Source organism: Hirundo rustica, chromosome 1, assembly GCF_015227805.2.
Source record: "Hirundo rustica isolate bHirRus1 chromosome 1, bHirRus1.pri.v3, whole genome shotgun sequence".
NCBI lineage: Eukaryota > Metazoa > Chordata > Aves > Passeriformes > Hirundinidae > Hirundo > Hirundo rustica.
Window position 1 is genome coordinate 125896643 of NC_053450.1, and position 22954 is coordinate 125919596.

Genomic DNA, 22954 nt, shown 5'->3' on the forward strand with positions numbered 1-22954 from the left:
AGCTGTAAAGTTACATAGTACTCAGAAGATGAAAGAAAGACTTCCTTAGCACTTTTAAATTACTATTTATCATGCATTGGGTTTGAGTGTACTTTCAGCTACAAGCATTTTATTTATCCTTTAGGGTGATGTGTCCTTTGAGCTCAATTGTTTCAGAAATGGCAATAAGAAAAACGACAGGTGGAGTTAATTTTAAACATAACTCTCTCCCTCAAGACATCAGTTTTCCTATGGATGATTTGTGGCATCCATTATATTTAAAATGGCTTTTTCTCCTCTAACTGAATTCCAGATTTTTCTTTTTATCAAAAACAAAGGTTTTCTGTGTTCCTAAAATAATTAGGCATGATTGCAAATCAAATTATCTAATTTCAAAGGCTTGTTCTCTTCTCTGAAATGCCCATTACAGACATACTACAGATGACTAAGACTTGTGTCATCCATGACTTTATTAGGAGAATATTCAAAGTCCTTCACTTTCCCTGTAATCAGAACTATAATTTCTGCAGGTTATTTTAAGATCAAGCTACAGCTAAAGCAGGAAACTCAATTTTATTCTGAGCTCCAGACATGTCGACACAGCAAAGCAGGGCTCCAGTTTTATAGGCTATCTTCTTACATAAAGCCTAACACTGGTATTAAATTCAAGTTCTCTATGAGATACACCATGCTGACTACTATCAGACAGCTCTCTATTTGTGGAATGAAGTGTGGCACAAATGTTTGTTTTGATAATCTGTTTATAAGCTACCCTTGTAGAAACAATACAGACTCACTATGGCCACGTCCTTCTCTCTCTCATTTATTTTTAAATGAATAAGGATAACAATCCTGTACCCAAAGGAAGAGATAACGTAACAGCAGCGATGTGCCCTCAAGTTACCTAACAGCAAGCTCAGAGCACGTGTTTCCATTTAGCTCTGCAGCTTTGTTAGTGGTATTTGTTTCAGTAAAATTACAGCAAGTTATAGAATTAATTCTGTGGAGATAGACTTTACTCTTAATTCTGCTAAGACAGTTAATCATGATGTAAGCCATTACACTAACAGTATAAAGAAGGTGCAAACACTCTTCACCCTTAAAATGTGAAAAATATAACTTTAAAATGTAAACAAATTTTAACAAAAGCTTTGGGAGGACATGCAATGCACTTTGTAAAACTAACGTGATGAAATGTAAAAGTAAATTAGCAGCGACACTGCAGCCATGAGGTTTTTCTCGAGGCTGTGGAAAAAATAGAACACTGTTAGTACTCCACTACTTTTCAACAGCCTAAAGTGGACCTCACAGCTAAAATGTCATCTCACATTTGATTTTCTATTGCCAGAATATAACTTAATTAACTCTTTTTTTGCCAGCTTGGTGCTTGTAACTCAATAGAAAATCATTCCTGCTTTTCTTTAATGTCTTACCCTCCTCAAAAAGGGCTTGAGGTTGCTCACAGTATCAGTCAGTTACCTCCACCTACACACTACTTTCTGCAATGTTCCTTTCTTTCCACTCTCACTTTCTCATTTTTCCCCAGTACAGAAGCCTGTCTCCACCTCATTTTCTCTCTTAACCTTTAATGTCTTTCACACTGACTTTCCATTCTGCACTGTGTACCACAAAGTACACGAAAAGGAACTGATACTTAACAGAACTGCTTCAGAGTTCCAACTGCTCTTCCCAGTTAGAATCCACCCAAACATTATCCTGCCTCTCTCTACCTTTCGTACCTGAGGTTTATTACCATTGGGAGGAGCAACACTGTCCAAATTTATTATTGCTTCTACTATAATTACTACCACAGTTATTAATATTGTTACTATTAATAAATACTTGCATGGTACTAAAGTTTTACAAACTAATAACTAGATTATGCCCCAGTGGGAAGTCACCTGAATGTGAAAGGGAGGGAAAGAACAAAATGCAGCTTCCTTCTCCCTATGTCTCTTATCTTTCCTTTTCAGCTCAGGAGCTGTAGTTATCATAAGGCATTAAGACTGTGGTTTACATCATGAATTCAAATGGTGATGATCATTGAAATAATTCCTTTGAAATTACAAAAAAATCAAGAACTTAAAAACAAATTCTAATCACGTGGGGTATAAATACATGAATGCATTTCCCAAGTCAAGAGTTACCCCAACTGCAGTTTATAAAAAGGATTTTTCAGTCTGATTGCTTTGCTTTGAAAGAGTAGCACAGTCCATAAATGAAGCTGACCTGTGTAAAGCTATAAGACATCCTTGCATTCAGGGAGAAAATTTAGTATATGGACCATAAAATAGCCTATTTGTGTGCTTAAGTTAGATGTAGAATTATATATTATACTGATTCCATATTGCTATCTAGAATAGTCACTCTTATGTCACTCCCTTTACAGGAATCCCTGTGCCAATGCAAACGTTTCAAGAATGAGCAAGTGAAAGAGTGAGCCAAGGCTCTTCCACATATCAGCAAATTATATACTTGCCTAATCAGAGGCCTTAATTTCATCACATTTGGTTAATGATTTCAGTAGGTGATCAGAGAATTTAGATGGGTGCATTTATTCCAGTAACTTCACTGCACAGTTCATTTTAATTCAGAAAGCAAAGCAGCTTTGAACAGTGACTGCAACACAGCACCTGTGGCTGCAAAGCAAATGGATTTTGTTACCAGTGACATGAGCATCACTAGTAAGGAACATTTCACTGAGTGAAATTCCACTGAGGTTCCACTCACACCCATTCCAACGAGTACATTCCTGGATCCAGGTAAGCCATGTATAAGCCCAACGCTTCAATGCTGTGCATGAAAATAAGGAGGCAGAGAAGTTTAAAAAAAAACAAAAACAAAACAAACCAATAAAAACTAGCTAATAAATCTCTTCATCTTTATCCCTCCTCAACATCTTAACATTTATACCCGACAGACAAGTGTTTTGGCTGCAGAAAGCCTGATGTCTCCACAGCATTCAGGGAGAGGGGGCAGAGAAGTGTCATCTTGGTGTGTTCTGGAGGAACACTGAAGCATTCTGAGTTCCTCTATTGTGCCTTACTCTATAGATGACTGCTGAGCACCAGAGGAAGATTTTGAGGGTCCAGCTTCCATTAATTAGGGATTCTAAGATGTTTAAACAGTATTTACATCTTTGTAATGCAGGCAACTGCTATTTTATTTACTAAAGTATGAAAAAGTTCTACCTATCAGAACTGCATACATAGTGAATCTCTGTTTCTTTGTTCTCCTGACTATGAGCAACACAAAACTGCTTATGGTTGGCTACAAACACAGTCAGGCTTCCATTGAAAACTGAGCTGATTAACTGAGGAGAGGCTGACAGTAAATCATTTCCTCATGACTGTTTGGAAAATTTCACCAAAGACTCACAGGAGAAATATTATAGCTTCCTCCTTCTTTCCTCCCTTCCTCATTCAATGCACTTCAGCATTACCCTGTTCATTACAGCTCTGTCCAGGCTATTATCAGCTGATAACTGATATATATTATACTTAATCTGGTGGTTTTTTATTCTTGTTGCAACTTAAGAAGCTACCAAGAAACACCACTGAGAGATTGGAATTTTCTAATTCCTGGGTTCTTGCAGAATGGATCAGAAATGTGGTAGTTGCCTCAAAAACACTGGAAGACCAGCTTTTTTTATCCTGAGGTAGAGGTCTGGGAGTGTTCTGCAAACTTCATATCATAGTTAATGCTTTCTCGTCTTTCTTTAAGCTCTATGAGCTCACTAGAACAAGTGTGTGAATTACACCCATCTGCAAAAGTAGCTTAGTTCTGACATATCCCAAGTTCCCAATTTTGCAAGCTTCATAATCCTGAAGATTTTTTAAGGTGTTTTTACTTTTATTGCCAGATAATTATGAATTAAAAGGCGAAGTATCCATAGACATTTCAATAATTTACCCAAAGATAGTCTAAAACAAAGGAGAACATATGAGTGAATACTGAGTGATACTATTTGTATCCAGGATATTTCTGAAATTGTACCAGTGAGTCGGCAAAACAACAGCTTGAATATTGAAGAAAAGCCACTAGAAACAAAGAAGTAGCACTAAAGATAGTTCACAAGAACTGACAGTATTTCTCAGAAATATTATAGTATCAACTTTTTTTTGTATCAGTCACTCACTCTCAGCAATTTTTAGCTAACTAGGCTTTAGCAAAATCCAAAGGACTGATAAGTTAGAAGAAAATGTTATGACTCTGAGAAATCACATATAACACTTCCACAAAGACAGACAGAGGGAGCAGGTAATTACTCCTTGCCTATAGTCAAGCTCACTTCACTCCGCATAAAGATAAAAAAATTCTTTACCTCACAAAAATATACTGTTTTTTAAAGATAAATAAATGAATGAAATATTTCTTTTATATTAATACTTTACTAAAACCCTAGTCAGACTAAAAAATTAAGCCCCGAAACCCTGCCTTAAATAACAGTTCTATATAAAGTAACCAGGCTGAAACCTCAAGCCCTTATCTTTTTAATGCGGGCACCAAGAATTCACAGATAATCAGTATGCTTGTATTTTAAATGTTTGCTTCAATTCCTATCTATAACACAGCAATGACCTCCTCTTCTGTTTCATAAAAGGTGTTGTGTGAATATATTAATATTTAGAAAAGTTCTATAAAGTGGGCTCAGGAAGAAATTAATAAACTTAGCATCCTGAGTAGGATACAAACAGCATGAAGTTAATAATGATTGTAGCCAGGCATGAAGCCATGAAGCTACAGAAACATTTTCACCTTTCATCCACTATGGCCATAGATGAAAGTTCTGTAAGAAGGAAACGTGATGAGATTACACAGCTCCTAATCCTACTCACTTCTTGCACTTTGTCCTTTCTCAGGTCCCTTACTCATTCTTTGCCATTTTCATCCAAGCTGCCCCTGACACCTATCCTTCCCCACCTTCCATCCAGCCTCATCCTTCCAAACCTGTTCCATCTTCCCCATCGTCCTCAACCAGACACAGCCTCCTTGGTTATCAGTCAGCTCTTCCCTATTTAGTTTTCTTTTTTTCCCCTCTTCTCTTCCTTATGCTTCCAATTTCCAACTGGTCTTTCACCAAAGTCTACTTGTTACCATGCTTGGTGATGGAGGTGGAGGGGTCTGCAAGACAAGCTGAGGGATACAACAAGACCCTGCCTTTGCTTGAGGCACCTGGAATTGCACCAAGGCTGGTTTTGGCTGCTCTGCCTTGAAAATCAAGATCGATAAAAAGGACGAGAACAAAACATGCTAATTGAAGAGAGAAGACCTTGATACAAAGTAAAATTTGATCTGCAATTTAAATTTGGCCAACAAAAATAGATTTGCACAGTGAAAATGAAAATTCGTCTTTCAGCCACAAGTATCACATGCCAAGTTCCTGTTCTAAAGGACCAGAGCATCAGTTTCATGCTCTAGAATAAGGCAGGTAGAACTTTTCAAGGACAGAATAGTCTATTTTTGTCTAGCTCCTTTCTCAAAAATGGTTGAAAAGTTTCAGCCAAAAATAACAGGAGGGGGGGAAAAAAAAAAAAAAAAAAAGGCACACTTTAGCAGACAGTTGAATAGCATCATCACATGCTTCACAAATATTTACTGCTGTTTCCTTCTAAAGTATAAATGTTGTTAGCACATCAAAGTAGTCTGAAAATCTCAAAGATACACTGGTTTAAAAGTAAGCCTTAAAAATTTTCACCACCACTACAATGAGAATTCTGTTCTATTCTGGTATAAAGTGTGGCATGAATAGACAAGGAAAAAACATCTGAACAGTAAGAATGAAAGAGCAGAGTTACCAGCAATGAAAGAAAAGAGTTATTAGTTCTTTCACACTAACAGGAAGTTAAAAATAAAAGATAATATAAACTTATGGGACTTGATAATCATTTCACTTTGCTATCCTAAAATGCATTTTCCCTTGCTGGTTGAAAAGCTTGGGTAATCCAGTTCCAGGTAACTGACAATTAGTCTACTTAGTTTAAGGCCTCATACAAACTTGTGAGTCCTATCATTTCATAACACTAAAATAATTTCACCAACTTCTTTGTGAGCATGAAACCAGAAGTTCATTTCCTCTCCTACCTAAGGTAGTTCCTCAAAAAACTTGCCTTTGCTTTAAGGAATGTAAGTTTTAAAAAGCACTTTCAAAGGCTGCAATCAAGCTTAAGATGACAATGAGCATCCAACCAAGTTACCAATGACACTGGATAAAGCCCTTATTAATTTGAAGTCTTGAATGCTTACAGCCACACAAAACTTTTCAACGTGCTAAGCTAAAGATCTAGTGACATTTATTATGACAGCTGAAGTGTAAGACTTCATCGTTTTTTCACAGCCACTATAATCATTCTTAGAAAGTAATCATTAAAAAATTATTACATAGTCTTTTAATTTCACTTAGATCTTTAATCATAAGTAACTTTTTCATGATCTGATACTTCCAGAATCTGTCAGCAAAAGGTCTTTATAAGAGATTTATGGGGTGAACTCCGGGTATAATACACACCATTTCATATCGGTGAGAAAAGGTGTGGGTGTCTAAGCATCAGAGCTTTAAACACAAAGTGTCTGCCTTCTTGGATCAGAACCCAAAGATTCAGCAGCTTGCTGTTTAGCTTACAGGGCTAAACAGGCATAACACATTATTTTATTCATAGCTTTACTTATCAAGAACTTATTTTCAGACTTATAAAATTAAATCAACTCTGTCCCTCTCCCCACAATAATCTCTGGGTGTCCTGGGGCTCCTGCCAATGGCTTGATTCCACTGCAGTAATGAAACTGGGACAATGCCTTTCATTTACTTCTCTGCTCACTTATAGCCAAGTAGCTTCAGCAGGAGGGAGCTCAGCAAAGCCTTACTGCCTGTATCACTTTCTCACTTCTCAAGCAACGACAACGGTTAGTGTAGGCACAGGTGCCAGGAAAAAATGCATAAGAATATATAGTTTTGCAGAGGCCTCAGGCTCAGCTGTGCACGGCAGCCCTGGGGCCTCCATTCTAAAGATAAAATATTTCCTGAAAGACTGAAGAACATCAGCATGTGATTTTGTTCCTTCTATAATAAGTAAGAATAATACTTAATTTCATGCTTCCCTTTTCAAGTTCATAAAAGTATGTAAGCCTTCACAGATGCATAACATTTGCTTTTGGCCCACGTACAAGCAAATGAAACTTCAAATCAGAGAATAACTTTTTCTGAATATTTTTCCATATATAAAGACAAGCAATTGAAAGAAAATGGCAATTTAATTCCAGACTTTACCAGCTGGCAGCAGATATAAATTAAGATCATTAATTTTGGAACAGCAACAAATGTTAGATTCTGGACAAGTAAGGTATTTATTCATGTCACGGTGAATAAGTAATCAACATCTTTGCATTATTTAGTCAAACAAAAGTCAAAACGCAAAGTGGACAGGAACTGACACCCATCTATAGACGGACAGTTTTTCCATACATTTTATCAAACAAACATACCCTAAGGAATATTGTGAGAAAGTGACTGTTACCAGTATAATTGAAAGCTGTTCTCATTTTGTGAAAAATTATCCAGGTAATTTGAATTAATGACACAATCTGAATACACAAAATGTAAATAATTTTGTCCCAAATCATGAATTATTTTCTGTTCTTTGTTCTTTCACATTTGATTTCTGCCCTCAAAAAAAAAAAAAACATTTCACCACGCTAAGGCAGAATCCAAGCCTTACAAAGGTCTTGTGATTAAATACAAAGCTTCACATAAAGTGAGAAAGAACAAAGGGAAAATGACAATAGAAACCAAAACTAAGAAACAAACCTGACAATTTTATTTTACTTTGAAAAAGTCAGTAGGAAACTAGGATACCCTCAGTCAAGAAGATGAAATAAATGAAGTGATAAGGACTTTTACAGTGTAAGACAGATGCCTCTTGGCAGAAAAATATATTAAAGTATTTATGGACAGTGCATTCAAAACATAACAAACATTAAATACTGAAATGTGACACTATGCTTGCCAAATAACTAGACTTGTCATCTTAGTGCCATTTTCACTCATTGGAAATCTGATGGTCTGCAGATTGCTTTCTTTATTCTTTCATCTAAAAAATCAAAGTAAACACGCAAGTGCCATCTTAATAATCTTGGAAAATAAAGAGTAGTATTTTCTTAATTTAATTTAGTCCACTCCAATTTTCAACAGGCCTCAAAGTTCTTTTAGTGCATAAGGACCTCATAACTAACATGAATCCTACACACGTTAGACATTCTTCAAGCCAAAGAATCCCAAACCAGACAGATTACAAATACTTTCACCTTATTTCCTTCATGATAGGAGAACATTTGTTTGTGCAAGCACCATTGTGCAGCTGTCATCATGTCCCAACACTACTGGGTTTTTCTGACAGAATAAAGCAATGCAATTCAGGGAAGTCCAAGCAGAGACATCAGGCAGCTCTGCTGTCAACTACATAGGTCATCTTGAAGAGAAAACCATGAGAAACACATTTTATGGCACATGAGCTACAGCCTCCCCAAGAAGAAAAACAGGCTCAAAGGCAACAGAGAAAAAGATCATGACAAGGCATGCGAAGAAATAAAAATTAAGAAATACAATATTTTATACAGTCTGCAAACATACAACTCTATACTGAAGTTTTAATAAATTAGACCAGATCTCTCATTTCCAAGAAGTCTAACCTCTTAGAGAAGCTGCATCTTTCACAAAGCACATTTGTTTCATATAAGTGAAATTATTAGTTTCCAGACAATTGTCAATATTCAGACACTGGCATGTACAGTCCAAAGGCCACGGAGGAAAATGGGGCAAATTGCTCTAATTTCTTAGATCTTCATTTTTTTTCTCTATTATCCACATGAAATATTATTATTAATTACCTTATTAAGTCAGATTTTTCAAAGCTGCAAAAATTAACAGATAAGAGGAAAGACAGGAAAAGAGCAAAATATTGACTCAATGCCTGAGAAATTTAAAGCACATGTTCTGAGCTATTATACACTGAACCCAATTAAGTAATAGTTAAAAGCCTCAGGTTCAGGTGTGCCTAAAAGGCTGTAATTCAAGAGGAGACCCCACCTGATTTAACAGCAGCAGGAGTGTCTAGTATTGCTAAAGTGCAAAAGTATGAGTAGACATTATATTCCTCTTCTTGAAATGCAGAAACTTATTGAAGCTATGCATGCCAAACACATCTAATACATTATATTCCTCTTCTTGAAATGCAGAAACTTATTGAAGCTATGCATGCCAAACACATCTAATATTACTTGATCAATATTAACTCAATATTTTGTATGGACATTGCACATAACAACTAAAACTGTAAGTCCCTCAAAACTATTATTGCCTAGTAGATTACATGTTAGACAAGCAGGGATAGAAACAGTTGGTGTGTTAATTTTACAAAGCAACACTTAGGTTTTTTGTATTGTTCTCATGATATATAAAAGCCTATTGAGCACAGAAAAAAACACAGCAAGTTAGACCGAGAAAGTGATACATCATTTGTAGAGGTCCAAATATACCTGTGCAGTTCTTCTCCTTTACTCAAGTGATTTTTCCCTCTCTCTCTCACTTACACACTCTCAAGCATATTTGACACCACCTTGAAAGAACTGCAGTCCTTCAAGTCTCCTGTGATGCTCCCGATGACAGGTGTGATATAACTTCTTTTAGGTGGGTTACACAGAAACAATCTCATCCAAAATTTTTAAATTGAAAAATAAAATGTCCAGCATTAAGAAGCCCCTCAGACAGATTGAAATAAAGAAGCAAGAAAAACACATCCAAGTGATGACCTGGACTAGAACCATATTGTTTTGAGAGGCCTACAACTGTAGGCAGTAGGATAGTAACAACACCCCAACTCGCGCTGGGGTTTGTGCCATGTCTGCTCCTTCTTAATTCTGTCACGGCTGTATCAGGGCTCACTTTGAACCATGCCAGCACCCAACCTACATAAGCCATCTCATGCTAGTGAAGTCAGCAGCACCCAGCAAATGCCCCATGTTCTGATATCATCACGTGCAATTCATAGAAGCTGTTTTGCCTACCCAGCAACTTCAGGTAACAGTGTGCAACAGCTACCATCTCATCTAGGGACTGTTGAGAACAGAGTTTTTCTTCAGTCCAGGACAAATTACAACAGGAAACTTCATTACTTTGATGAAAGCAACACGGTTTTAAATTCAACTAATAAATGAAGTTATAATTGAATATTACCTTTTTTTTCACCCTTAATCTGGTTAAAGATGCTCAATAATCTTGGAAGGAATGTTCTACCTATATAGCCTGCATGAGAAATTAACACATACCATGAAACGTGGGCATTATAAAATGTAACAGGTAAGAAAACAGGAAAAAAAAACCACTAGCATCACTAAACCTAGCCTTGTGAATTTTGTAACATAACTCCTCTACGATTAATTTTAATCTGTAGCCAAATAGCTGCAGTTGGTGCTTTAGAAACTGCCTCAGCCTCCTACCTTAGTTATTTATGTCTCTGCTCTCCATAGGTCTTACTGAGACAAAAAAGTTCTAACATCTAAACTATTCTTTTCTTTGCTTCAGGCTACTATTCCATGCTTTACCATCTTTTGAGAACAAATAATTCCCTTCCTTCATTTATATTGTTACCTTGAAGTTATTTATAGCCAGGGCCCATGTCCCTTGAGCTCTCTGTTATAAGCTATAAATATAGCTCCCTTAATCCCTTTTCATATGTTTTATCCTCTAGTATTTTTATCAGATTAGTAATCTTCATTTTTTCTTTTCATTTTAAAATCTGGATCACAGCTACAGACAGAATTGCAAATGAGTGGTGAAACAAAACAAAACAAAAATTGTTAATTTTAAATACTATCTGTTTATACTGCTATAATTGTGAACACACAAGGCAAAATTGAAATGTGTAAACTACTGTAATTGCTTTAATCTCCTGATACTTTCAAAATGAGTTACTTTGAATTTAAAATTTCTAATGTTTTATCTCAGCAAAATTATTCTAGCCAAATGAGAGCCATGTATGTAATTTTAAAAGAAAAAAGGGAGAGTTATTATTTCCCCATATGTTCTCTAAGAAACTATATCCCCCATTAACAGCCACAACTGAGCCAATTTTTGTTTAAACTTGAGCAAAAAAATCAAGTTTGATGCAAACTGACTTTTTAAGATGCAGTTATAAGCTTTGAATTCTAGTTGCATGCATACTTTGAAATACAAAAGCATAAAAAATTCTTTCAAAGGGTTAACAAGATGGTGACTGAAAAAGGGTCTGGATTTTATTGGAGCTGTGACACTCAGTACTAGTGAAGGATCTGGTCCACAGACTTATCTGGACTTGCAAAACATCATTCACAAGGTGTTTCACTGGAATTTGTGTCCTGTTCTGTAACTTTATGTGAAGTTACAAGAACTCTATAGCTGATCAGAAATGGTTTTAAAGATAAAAAACAGAAGGGAAATAAATATTCTTTTTGAATTTCAGAAAGGGTTGATAGTGCAGTGAGGCAACAGTAATTACTACTTTAACAGAGGTCTGGAAAGAAGAATAATGGAAAAAAGATTGATTGGGTTAAAACTACAGATGAAACAGATCTCTTCAGGATACTTCATGGAAGGCTCTGAGGAATGCCAGAGGTCCTAATAAAGCTTTGTGACAGGGAAACAAAATACAAGAGTTCACTCATTTTTCGCATGTGCACAGTAATTTCTACTGGGAGAAATGAGAGGAACACGCCTTACTGTGCTTCATTAACCTTAATATAACCTTAAAAACAGATGGCTGTCATTGCAGACAGCTCAATGACAACATGTGGTCAATGTACAGCAAGATCCAAAACTGAAAAGTGCTGAAAGCAGGATAAAAGTAAGTTTTCATATTCATCAGTGCGGCTTTGTCATCAGAAATATTCCAGTTCTGTTATCCCATCTCAAAGGGAACCATGTCAGAAACAGGAAAACACTAATTGGATTTAAGATGATTAAGAGCTTGGGAAGACTTCCATAAGTAGAAAGAGTCTGATTTTCATTTGAGCTACTATGCTTTTTTTGCACGGAACACATACTATTTATATCCACCTAAGCATCCATCCATCTATATTGGAAGAGGAAAACCATATTATAAATGAGAATTATTTGCATAACTAGAGGCCTTCTGGGGAGTGCAAGTAAGGGTTACATAAAAACAAAGTAAATTTAGTGCAGAACTTTAAGATTAATATGTACAGCCTTCCTCCTGTAGAAAGTAACTACTGTCTTTCAGGCAGACTTTATAATTGCATTCAGAATCATGGAGTTTAAGCATCTGAATGTGCTATCTAAGGAGAAAGATGAGTTTTCTTCTTTCTACTGAGGGTTTGGACAATTAGTCAAATACCACCTCCAGAGAGCTGGACGCAACCTGTTATTTCCTACATGATTGTCACTAACTAATGCTTCTAGCTCTCCATTCTGTCCCACTGGGGACGCAGTTTGTGGCTGTCACCAGCTCAGATGTGCAGACTTTCACAGCTAAGCAATGGCAGTGAAAAATTTCTCTCCTTTCAGATCTGGCATCTTCTACATTGGCTGTTACTGTGGAGAGCACAGTAGTTTTGAAGGGTTCTGATCCAAAAAATGTCTGTACAACCTTGTGCAAGCCGCGAGACTCAAACGGTGCCTTCAACTTGAAACTGCACTCAGCAAGAAATTTATAGCAACAACTGGGAAAATTATACAGACCTTCTGATCTGCGTTTGCTAACGTATCAGCATGTCAGTTAGTTATTTTATGGTTTTGGTTTACATTGGGAAGTATTTGATAACAGCACCTAAGTAGCAACCAGGAAACAGGATCACACAAAGAAAATATTTTTTTTCTCCCGTAACTTGAATTCTACTGATTTCCAGATTGTCTAGAAAGTCTAAGGACATACCAAAGCACACTTAGGTTACAAAGCTAGAGGATAGGAGGGACTACAGTGGGAGAATGTTTGGCAAAATATTTTCTCCACAAATAAGGAATGTACCAGAAATTGAATGCAAGAGCCAGGAAGGCTTTTCTGGAACGGACGCTGTATTAGTACTGATACAGGTTTGAGATGAAGACAGCTATTGGTTCCAGTACAGTCAGTTTTGGTGCAAGTTGCTATGGTCAACAGAGATATAATAATCTACTTATTGCAAAACAATGTACACTTTTAGGGTATTTTCCTTTCACGTTAACAGATTAAATGTGCCCTGTGGATGACGAAAGGTAAATTATTGACGGCTTCACGGGGACAGAATTAGCATAAATTATACTTGGTGCTAAAGTGATATGTAGTTCACTGGAGTTTAACAAGGTGCTAATTAAGTGTGAAATTTTAGGCTCTGTCCTGTAAAATGCTGAGAGAAGCGAGGTGAAATCTCCAGAAGGTTTCCCAGGCACCAGTTTAATGTATTTTGGGACCACCATATGCCATAGCTGAAACTGAGAGAAATGGTTGTGCCTCCCTTCCCCACTCGTGGCCCCTCTGACCCCAAGGATGATGCCCTCCTTCCCCGCACTGCAGCACACACAGCAGTGGCACAGGGGTGTGGGGGTCATGCTTTAAGCAAGATCAGCTCTTCATTCCACCAGCTCCAATGGACACATGGATACCAGTGTCAGTACAAGTGATGTGACTGTCCAGCAGAATGAGGGTCCAGAAGAAAGGAAGAAAGGAATAGTCCAGACTTCTACACTCACACATGTCTTTCTGAGTCTGCAGGACAACACTGAAGACTATTTGGCTACTAATGTTTTAAAACTGGCCATGCACCTACAACGCCTAATCACTACCAGAACAGACCTGCAACAGTATTCCCTAGAAAAAATAAAAAAGACAGGTCCTTAAGAATGAGTTTCTGAGGTCTTGGGAATAAACATATGCTGCTGCACACCTTTGGGTGAAGAATGGCAGACAGATGAGGAGGTTTACGCAATGTGCATCTGCCTCTTGTGGGCTACTAGGCCTGCAGAAGGAAAACCACTTTGCCTCAGGTACTCATTCAAGTCTACCTGTTATAAATAGGCAGGAGTCGATGTTATCTCCTTTTAATGCCTTTATTAGTGATTTCAGCAGAGGGACGGCTCGGGGTAGGGATGCCCTTGCCCACGCTGCACCAGCCGGACACCGCCGAGGAGGAGGTCTCGTCGGATCTGCGTCGCTGTCGTCGCAGAGCCGGAAGCCACGCCTCACGGGAGTCCCTAGGCTCGCTGATGGCTCGAATGTCTAGGGGGGGTGACTCTTAGCAGGGACTTCAGAGGTTATGGCGACTCCTCTTGGTGTTTGTAGATGATACTGGCAGCTACCTTGGCTCTTTCCCCACTCAGCGCTGCATTCCGTCTCTCCGGGTCTTGATCGGGCTCGCTGTTCTGAGCGGTTCTTGGTTCTAGACTCACTTCCGGCTATACTCGATTTGCATAGAGGCGGTGACAGGCCCAGAGCAGGCAAGGAGTGGGCGAGGCCCCCAAGTTGATGGGCAGGCTGGTATGTGGGCGGTGTCTCGGAGAGCAGCAGGGCTTACAGACTAAGGTAGGGGTGCAGGGAAAGTACGGGACGGGATGAATGTAACATTCGAACCACAGAATCAGTGCATTTACGATTGGGTTTTAGGGTACAACAGTACATTAAACAGATAACTAACAGATAACATTGATACATAGAACAGAGGATACCCACAACTAACTACTAACTGCTAATAACTAATGGCCTGGACCCTTTGTTAAAATCTTTATCTTTCTCATACCTCAACTAACTTGTTAAACCCAGAGGTCCCAAAACTTCTGACAGGTTTTAATATAGCCATGCCAGAGTGTCCTCTGGAGGAAAGCCTGAGTAAGACTAGTGATAAGGCAATATATAAACACCTTTTTAAATGCATACCAGTGACAAGTAGATACCTATATGATCAGTAACCAGAGACAGGCATACTTTCTTAGATGAGGTTTAAAATTCTTAGCCCAAGGGTAATTTTTTTCTAAATATTCCTGTTTCTAACCATATATTTTCTAAGCAAAATAGCTGTTTACTTAATTCAGCTACATTAGCATTCCTTATTTTCCTGCCTATGTCCCTTTGATTTTGGCATTTGTAATTTCCCTTCTCAATAAGTTCTCCAGGTGCCCCATTATCACCCTGTATACAGTGGCACAAGAAGGAAAATAAAAAAATAAATAAATAAATAAATGAAAATCAGCACAGAGTTCAGAAAATTGCCTACTTGGTCAAGAAGAAAAGGCAAGACAGGAATGGTGCCGCTGACACAAGGATGGAAATTCATGGCAAAGCTCTGCTGAGACTGCTCTGCAGGTTCTCCAGGAAAGCTGAGCTAAATTTGGAGGGAAGGAGCTCAGGATGGTGACATGCAGCAGAATTTGAATTATGTGCATGAACCAAACCTGTGTCCTATACCTCTCCCTCTCACAAACCTCACTCTAAGATCAAGAAAAGAGAAAAAGAATCTCTACAGTGACAAGAGAAATCCCTGAATACTAGCTTACGTGTCGTTACAAGAGGAACACAGCCCTGGGTTGTTTTCAACAACCCTTGTTGATTCTAAAATATTCATACTTTCCCACATACTCTTCATGACGGCATTAGAGATTTCTTTGACAGAAACTTCTCTCATCTCAGTTGATTTCTTTCTTAACTGTTTTCAACCATATTTTTCCTGTGTTCATGGACAGTTAGAACTGTGCTTCAAAATCCCCTGGTTTCCACCTCCCACATAGTTCTCTTACATCTTCAGAGCCTTTCCCACCCTCCCTCACAACAGCATTTTAACATAGGAAGTACTTGTATAGCTCATTTCTGCCCTACTACTCCACTTATAAAATTCTCTCATAACTTCTTCAAACCTTTCCTCTTCTGCCAGTCCTTCTTTCATACCACTTGAGAAAACCTAAGTAAAACTTACTATATCCTATGGAATTATTACTCTGATAACTACTGACAATACTTAACAGAAACAACAGAGTAAAATTTTTAGAGTAAAAATAGGAAAAACAGTGACAGCAAATAAAAGGATGCAAACTCTCTGATGTGTGCATGGGAATGAGCGGATGTCTCTTTGGAGCCTGGAACCGTTTTGAGCAGATGCATGACACAGGCTGGAGTGCTACTAAACTGAGGTAAAATGCTCTCCTGAATTTAGGTCCCACTAGATTTCAGCAGCTGCTGTGCAAGGATTTTGAGGATGGGCCTTTTGAAGCATCCTAGAAATTTCTATATAGTCCTTTAACATTATGTGCCTACAGGAAATAAATATATGCTAATATAAAGACAGCATAAATACAAATACTGATGATTTTCCTTTTATTTCTAACACCGTTTGACAGAATTCATACTAATTCTATCACTATTTATGTCATCATAAAATCTCAAAAAATCTAGGTACTTTATGATTCTTTGTGATACTGCAATACATATATTCTTTTAAGCACTTCAATACTTCAAGGTCAGATTCAAATTAGAATATAAAGAATTTGAAGAGTCCAGGAGTTCTACATTTTTGTGTTTGTAAAAAAAAGTCTTCCCAAGACTTCGGAAGAATACACATTTTCAACCAGGACATTTATCTGGAGATCAAGCAAGCAGATGCAGAGAAGAACTTACTGTCTCTGCAAAAAATGGAGTTATGAACAGGTAAATAAAAAGGCCAACACTAACATTTTACTAAATGTGTACAAAAGTCCAAAAAGAGTCTCTATTTAAGAGTAAGCACTAACAGTCTGTTTTTTCTGTTCTCTCTCATATTGTTACTGCACAACACCAACAAGGTGGTGGCCTTGGGCACCAAGAAAGAAAAAGGAAACTTGGATCAAGAACAGAACAATTGGGGGAAATTATTAAATTAACATTAAGCCTGCTCATTATTCCATTCCAGACTTCACTGAAATTGAATAACTGTGGTTCCTCCCTGTGGCATGCATACCATCAACCACAGGGATCATGAAAAAGGAACAATAGTCTTTGATTGTAAAAAACATGATTTATATATTTGGCATTTGCAAAGAATTCATTCCGTTACTTCTCTTGTCTCCCTTTGATGATATTCAGACTTATTACCAGGAAGTACGTTATCATTACAATAAAGCAACCTGCATTTCTAGCACATTCATATGCAAAAGGTTCGAATTCTTGGAGCTCATCATGTTTGTATACCCCATAAGCTCCAAAAGGAGTTTACAACCATGAGACACCAAACAAATAAAATAGATGTGTTGGCTATGCTCAGATTATACTAAATGCCAAAATACCTTAACAGCCATGCACACAACTGCCAGGCTGACAAAGGGAAAAAAAAAAAAAAAAAAAAAGAATAATTCACTGCTTATTATATAATGGGAGTTAAACCAGCACTGTATCATTCAACCATGCAGAGGCTTCCACTGATTTTTCAAGCCTTTTTACACCAGTAACCTTTTAAAGTAGAACAAATCAGGTGCCCCCTGATTGCATACAAAATCTGCACAAAGACAGAAATACGCCATTTATTTAGAGCAGAAAGCTAAAAGAGATGGAATTCATTAGATAATTATAATCCATTAATATTTCCCTATTTTGTCAGCTGCCTGCCTCCTGAGCAACAACTGCAGGCAGAGGCTGCACTGACAGCCAGCTGAAGATGTGCTACTTTCGTATTTTTGCTGCTCTTTACTAAACTGCCACTAAAAGCTAAAAGCTTCCTCCTAGTATACACATCCGAACAACAAAGATCCCAGTGAACTTCCTCAGAAGAGAATGAGCCTCACTGTGTTCTTGAACGACAACTTTGCTTTAGGTTTAAAGCTTTTCTACCGAGCAGAAATGTTTGTGTAGCAATCATGAAGACACTTTACTAAAAATTTGTCAATTTGCTAAAGCTTCCTGTTAAGTCTTGTGAAAATCACACAGAAGGCTACTTGTATAGCAGGCATCACTTTTACGTAGCAAAAGTAGATGGGTCCATTTTGGAGGAGCTTTGTGCATATGTGACATGTTCACACTGAACATGGAGCTTGACAGAGCCGACCTCTAAAAATAGCACCTGGTTATCCTTGTTCTCATCAGCAGCCACAACCCTGTCTTAGCTCTGTCATTTGGTGCATCAATCTGGCACCCCTCTCCCTCCTCCAGAACAGACAGAAGCAGTGGTACCCTGAGATATCTTGTTTTAGGAGAGGTAAGATGTTTGCATCTGCTGCAAGCACACATTTTAAACAATATCCCTGCCCCTCAGCAGGCAGTTATCATGTTGTTTTGGCAGCAGGAAGGAATCTGTGGTTTTTCTTGAATGTTGCTCTTCTTTATTTAAACTACCAGAAATAAAGCAAAAATGACAGAATGCTCTGTCTATAAATAATCATTCCGGTGTACAGTTATATTAGGAGGTAACTCAGATGGCATGATAACGCCTAACAGGCTAATCTTAGACCTGTAATGCCATAAGATGAAAATAACTAGGCTAAGAATAACTGACCCAGAGGAGTCAGCCTGTTAAAGAGATCCACAAAACAGAGCATTTTAGATTTTTACGTGTTTAACAACAATATCTGCTGATTGGTTTCTCTATATTTTGTATTGTACCCCAGGTATGAAACTCTACCCTCAGTAGTATTTGGGAAAGGTTAAAATGCAATGTCTGAAATCTCCCCCATCGCCTACACCAAAAGCTGAAACAAATGTGCATATTTTGTAGCCTGTCTATATATTCTGCTTTTTCCCAGCTCTTGGTTTTTCTGCAGAGGCAGTACAGAAGAGAGGGGCTGGGCAGTCAGCACAGAAACATAGGTCTGATTAAAGCTCTGGCAGTAGAAGAGTTACAAGCACTCCACGTATCGAGTGCAAACCTTAACGAACTAAATGTATTCTGCACACAGTTTTATAGAAGGGAAAACTGGCTGGAACTGTGTGTTTCAGTGCAGTGCAAACCAATACATGTTATAGAGCTGAACAGCTAAAGCAATAAATGACTAGAGTAAAAAGCTGTTTTCCAATAAAGAGATTTAGTTCAACACACTGAAGAGAGGGGAGCTAGTATCCTAGCACCAGTACTAGAGAACCTCTGTACTAAATGCAGCATTAAATGGTCTCTGAAAAGCACTGAAAGAGGTTTTGAAGTAATGTTTTGCATCGTTTTTTATTTACTTTCCAGCTTTTCTAACTTGCTATTCTTGTCAGTCTTGTACTTTGAATTTTAGGCTTTTCTCACAACTTATAAATATACCTCCTAATACAAAGCAAGACCATCAGGTAACCACATAGCCTCAGAAGCTGTGACTGGAATTAAAAAAAAAAAAAAAAAAAAAAAAAAGAAGGAAAAGGCAATGTTATAGCATTAGTTGTTACAGCATTAGACACATGAAATTGGCAACATCAGCCTGTATTCAATGTCATCTCAAAACAGAAAACAGAAAAAGCAGCTTCATTCCACTTTTCCATGTTTTTGTTCAACTGGATTCATAACTAAAGTTTTGTCCAGCATATATTAAAGAGAAGAACCTCTACTCAAAATCAGTGAGATTTTAACTACATAAGACCTGCAGGTCTATGTTGTTTGTTTCTTCTCATTGTATTAACTGTATATAGCTAAGGCCTTACACTTCCCTAACAATTAATTCAAATACTTCTGCTACTACTACGAAGCACCAGATTATTTTGTACCTTACCTTTACAACAGGCCTTGAAGAAGCCACTCTGGTTGTTATCCAGAACTTCCCTATACTGAATTTCCACACTCCATTTTTTCATTACTCTGAGAGAACCACAAAGCTCAACACATCTTTTCTCATTCTTTCTGCTCTCTCTGAAGGGTTACTGCCTGAGATACTCTAAATGAAAACATTTGGTGTCTGTAAGAAGTTCATGTTACCTAATTGAGATAACAAGTATGTCGAGCTTTTTATGAGTATCAGAGCAAAGCTTTAAATGAACTTGCTTTCTGCAGGTTCTCCACAGGAAAAGGTGGGCAGATAAAGGTTTTGTTCAGGGGAACAAAAAAAAAAAAAAGAGCAAATACCAAAGAACTTTCCCTGAAGGCAATACAATACAAATCCATGTGTAAAGCAAACCACGTGTATACAAGGTCATGCAGACACACGACAGAGACAACATACAAGACAAACAGTGCACACTGGGGTTTACTGAGGGAAGATTGCTCAAGAGGACCCATCAACCCACGTACAGCATGATGCGTGCAGCAGTAATTCTGCCATTTATATTCAACAGCTTACATTTCCTGGCTGGTGCAGAGAATAAACATTCACTACATCCATTTGTGACACTTGTGAAATCAAAGGTATTTTACAAGCCTGTAGGTAGATGAAGCCAATCAAATTAATCCTTCTGAACCATTATATTCCCTTTAGACTAGTTTTGCCCTATAGATTCCAAATCCTGACAGGTATCATTTACTGTGTTTCACAGAAGGATTAGTTGACATAAGCAGGATTGTGTAACTTGCTCAGGTCACCTGTCAACTCTTTGACAAGCCAATCTTTAAGCTCACGATTTCCTTGAACTCTTGATTTTTCAACACAACAGTTTTGGGCAGGAAGCAGAGGATGTCTTATCCAATAAAATCCAAGGTGGACTTCAGGCAGGGTACTGCAAGGCTGTACACCAAGATATGGCCAGTGGAGAAGACTTGGAAAAAGCAGCACTGTATATTAAATCACCAAAAGTTGGCATTACTTCCTAAAGTCCCACATCTACAGATTCCAGGACTGGATAGGTCCTTCCTTCTCCTTCACACAACTACCTATCTGTTTGAGAAATGTAGTCCTGCATTGGTTATTTATTAACTACATTTTAATGAGTATTTTTCCCACGGACTGTGCTGCCCTAAATGCTTTTTTTTCAATGACTTACAGTTTATTACCTGTACTGTGGAAAGATCAGAGACCAGCTGAATGTTAGGATCCCCTGTGGCATTGCACACACATGGAAATTGAGTCTTTTTGTGTAAAGTAAAAGGGACAGAATAGATAAATAATAATTCCAGCTAAATAAGAGGCATTAGACCCCAGATATGTTTTGTAAATGCAAAATCAAAATAACTGTGGTATCAAATAAGAATACATCAACATCATTTTCTTAAATAAAGATGCACAGCACTTGCTGCTGCGTTTTAGAGCAACAGTACCATATGGGAGAATTTAGTTCAGTCTTCTCAAGATAGCTGAAACTGCTCTCTGCAGTAAGGTGTAGGTGTCTGCAAATTACACAGCTTCTTGAGTCAGTGCCGATCTAGATTGCTCCATTCATAATTAGACTTTTGATTGGTACCTATCCAGATCATCTCATTCATAGTATGACTTACAAGCAAGGATGGAGACAGACAGGCAAAGCAGTAACTGAGGGAGAACTGATTCGCATCACAGAAGCATCTCCTATGTCGGCTCTTGTCAGAAATTTCTTACACATTTTGCTTTGTAAATCCAGTCCAGTGAGCCTGTCCTCTTTGGGGATTTCTCCGGCCCAGTTTAAAATCAGTTGCATAATATATGTGCATTGTGTCTGGATTATTGGCAAACCTAGAAATCTGACTATTGTTGGCTGGTTTAAGTTATTACTGAAGTCTTCAGAGCAAGCACATTAAGGGTGCAAAGCACAAATGTTAAGGGATATGTTATTTTCTTAACTACATGGCAACTTTTTAACCTGAGTATAAGTCATGTATAATCTTCATTTAAGCAAAGATAACTTTAAAGTAAGGGCACTGTGAAAAGGAAAATTCAAATTACTGTTTCTGCCCTCTCCAAATGCTGGTGTATACTGCTATATTCTATCTATTTCTTTCTTCCCTATGTGCATCATAAACGGAAACAATGAAAAGTTACCAGAACTGATCCTGCAAGATGCTGAACTTGAAGGAGCTGAAGGTAACCAAGAGCAGCACCAGGCTTTGAGGTTTCATGTGACATGAACTGAAACTGCAGACTATGTAAGTCAACTACTTGTAGTCTAGTTATGTATTTTAAAGGCCAACTGAAACACAGAGGAATATTTTATGTTCCACAGAATATGTGTGCATGTGTATATATATATACTTAAGCATCTTTTGTTTGGACAATGTTCTTGAATAAACTTTGGTGGGGATTGTTTTTAGTCTAAAATCCCCCTCTACTCTACTTGGCACTACAGGGGACATTGTATATGTCATATAGACTTACCTGATGTACGATCAGATAAAAATCAAAAGTTACATAATATTATTTGCAACAAAGACAAGCAGAGCTATAAACTTACAGAAAATCACCTCCTTTTCTTGAGTTTCAAATGAAAAAATTCTATTAGTTGGCAATCAGAGGGTATCATAGTGAGATAAACCCTCCAAATTTTCACTTGGGAACCATTAATTTCAACTTTATTTAGTACTAAAAAACCATATTGCTTTATTTCTGATATTTTAAATAAAGAAGAGCAGCACTCAAGAAAAACAAAACAAAAAAACAAAACAAAACAAACAAACAACAAAAAAAAAAAAAAAAAACCCAAACAAACCAAAAAGCCAAACAGGAGGGAGAGGACACAATCAGCCTTATCTCTACCCAATTTAAAAGCACTGGACACCTGTTGAGCTGTTCAGGGAAACTACGGAAATGCATTAAAGGAAAGCAACAATTCTTGCACAAGAGGTTGACACTGTAGATGGCTCTGCAGAAGAACTGTAACACTTCCAGGAAATCTTTTGCTCTTACCCACAGTCTTTACCAGAGCTTTGCTGTCCATATTTATAAATGTGCCTTCACCTGATTTGTGTCCCTGATAAAGGAGCTTAAATTGGTGAACAACAATCTAAAATTGTATGTAAGAAAGGAGCACAAGTAAAACTTTTAGCTCTTTTTCAACAAAGTGGGAAAATAAACACTTTCTAAAAACAAACAGACGTAGACTCAACAGGTGTACCAAACAGGTAATATGTGAAGAGAGGTATGGTCTACACACATAATTACCTTTAAAAATTGACATCAGTCAAGTTT

At 37.6% G+C, this 22954-nt stretch overlaps 1 protein-coding gene across 19 annotated transcripts in view; it reads right to left on the bottom strand.

Moving 5' to 3' along the window:
- The window catches only part of HDAC9 (histone deacetylase 9), a 466388-nt gene that overhangs the window by 260525 nt on the left and 182909 nt on the right, over positions 1-22954 (bottom strand). The gene's annotated exons all lie outside the window — the stretch shown is intronic.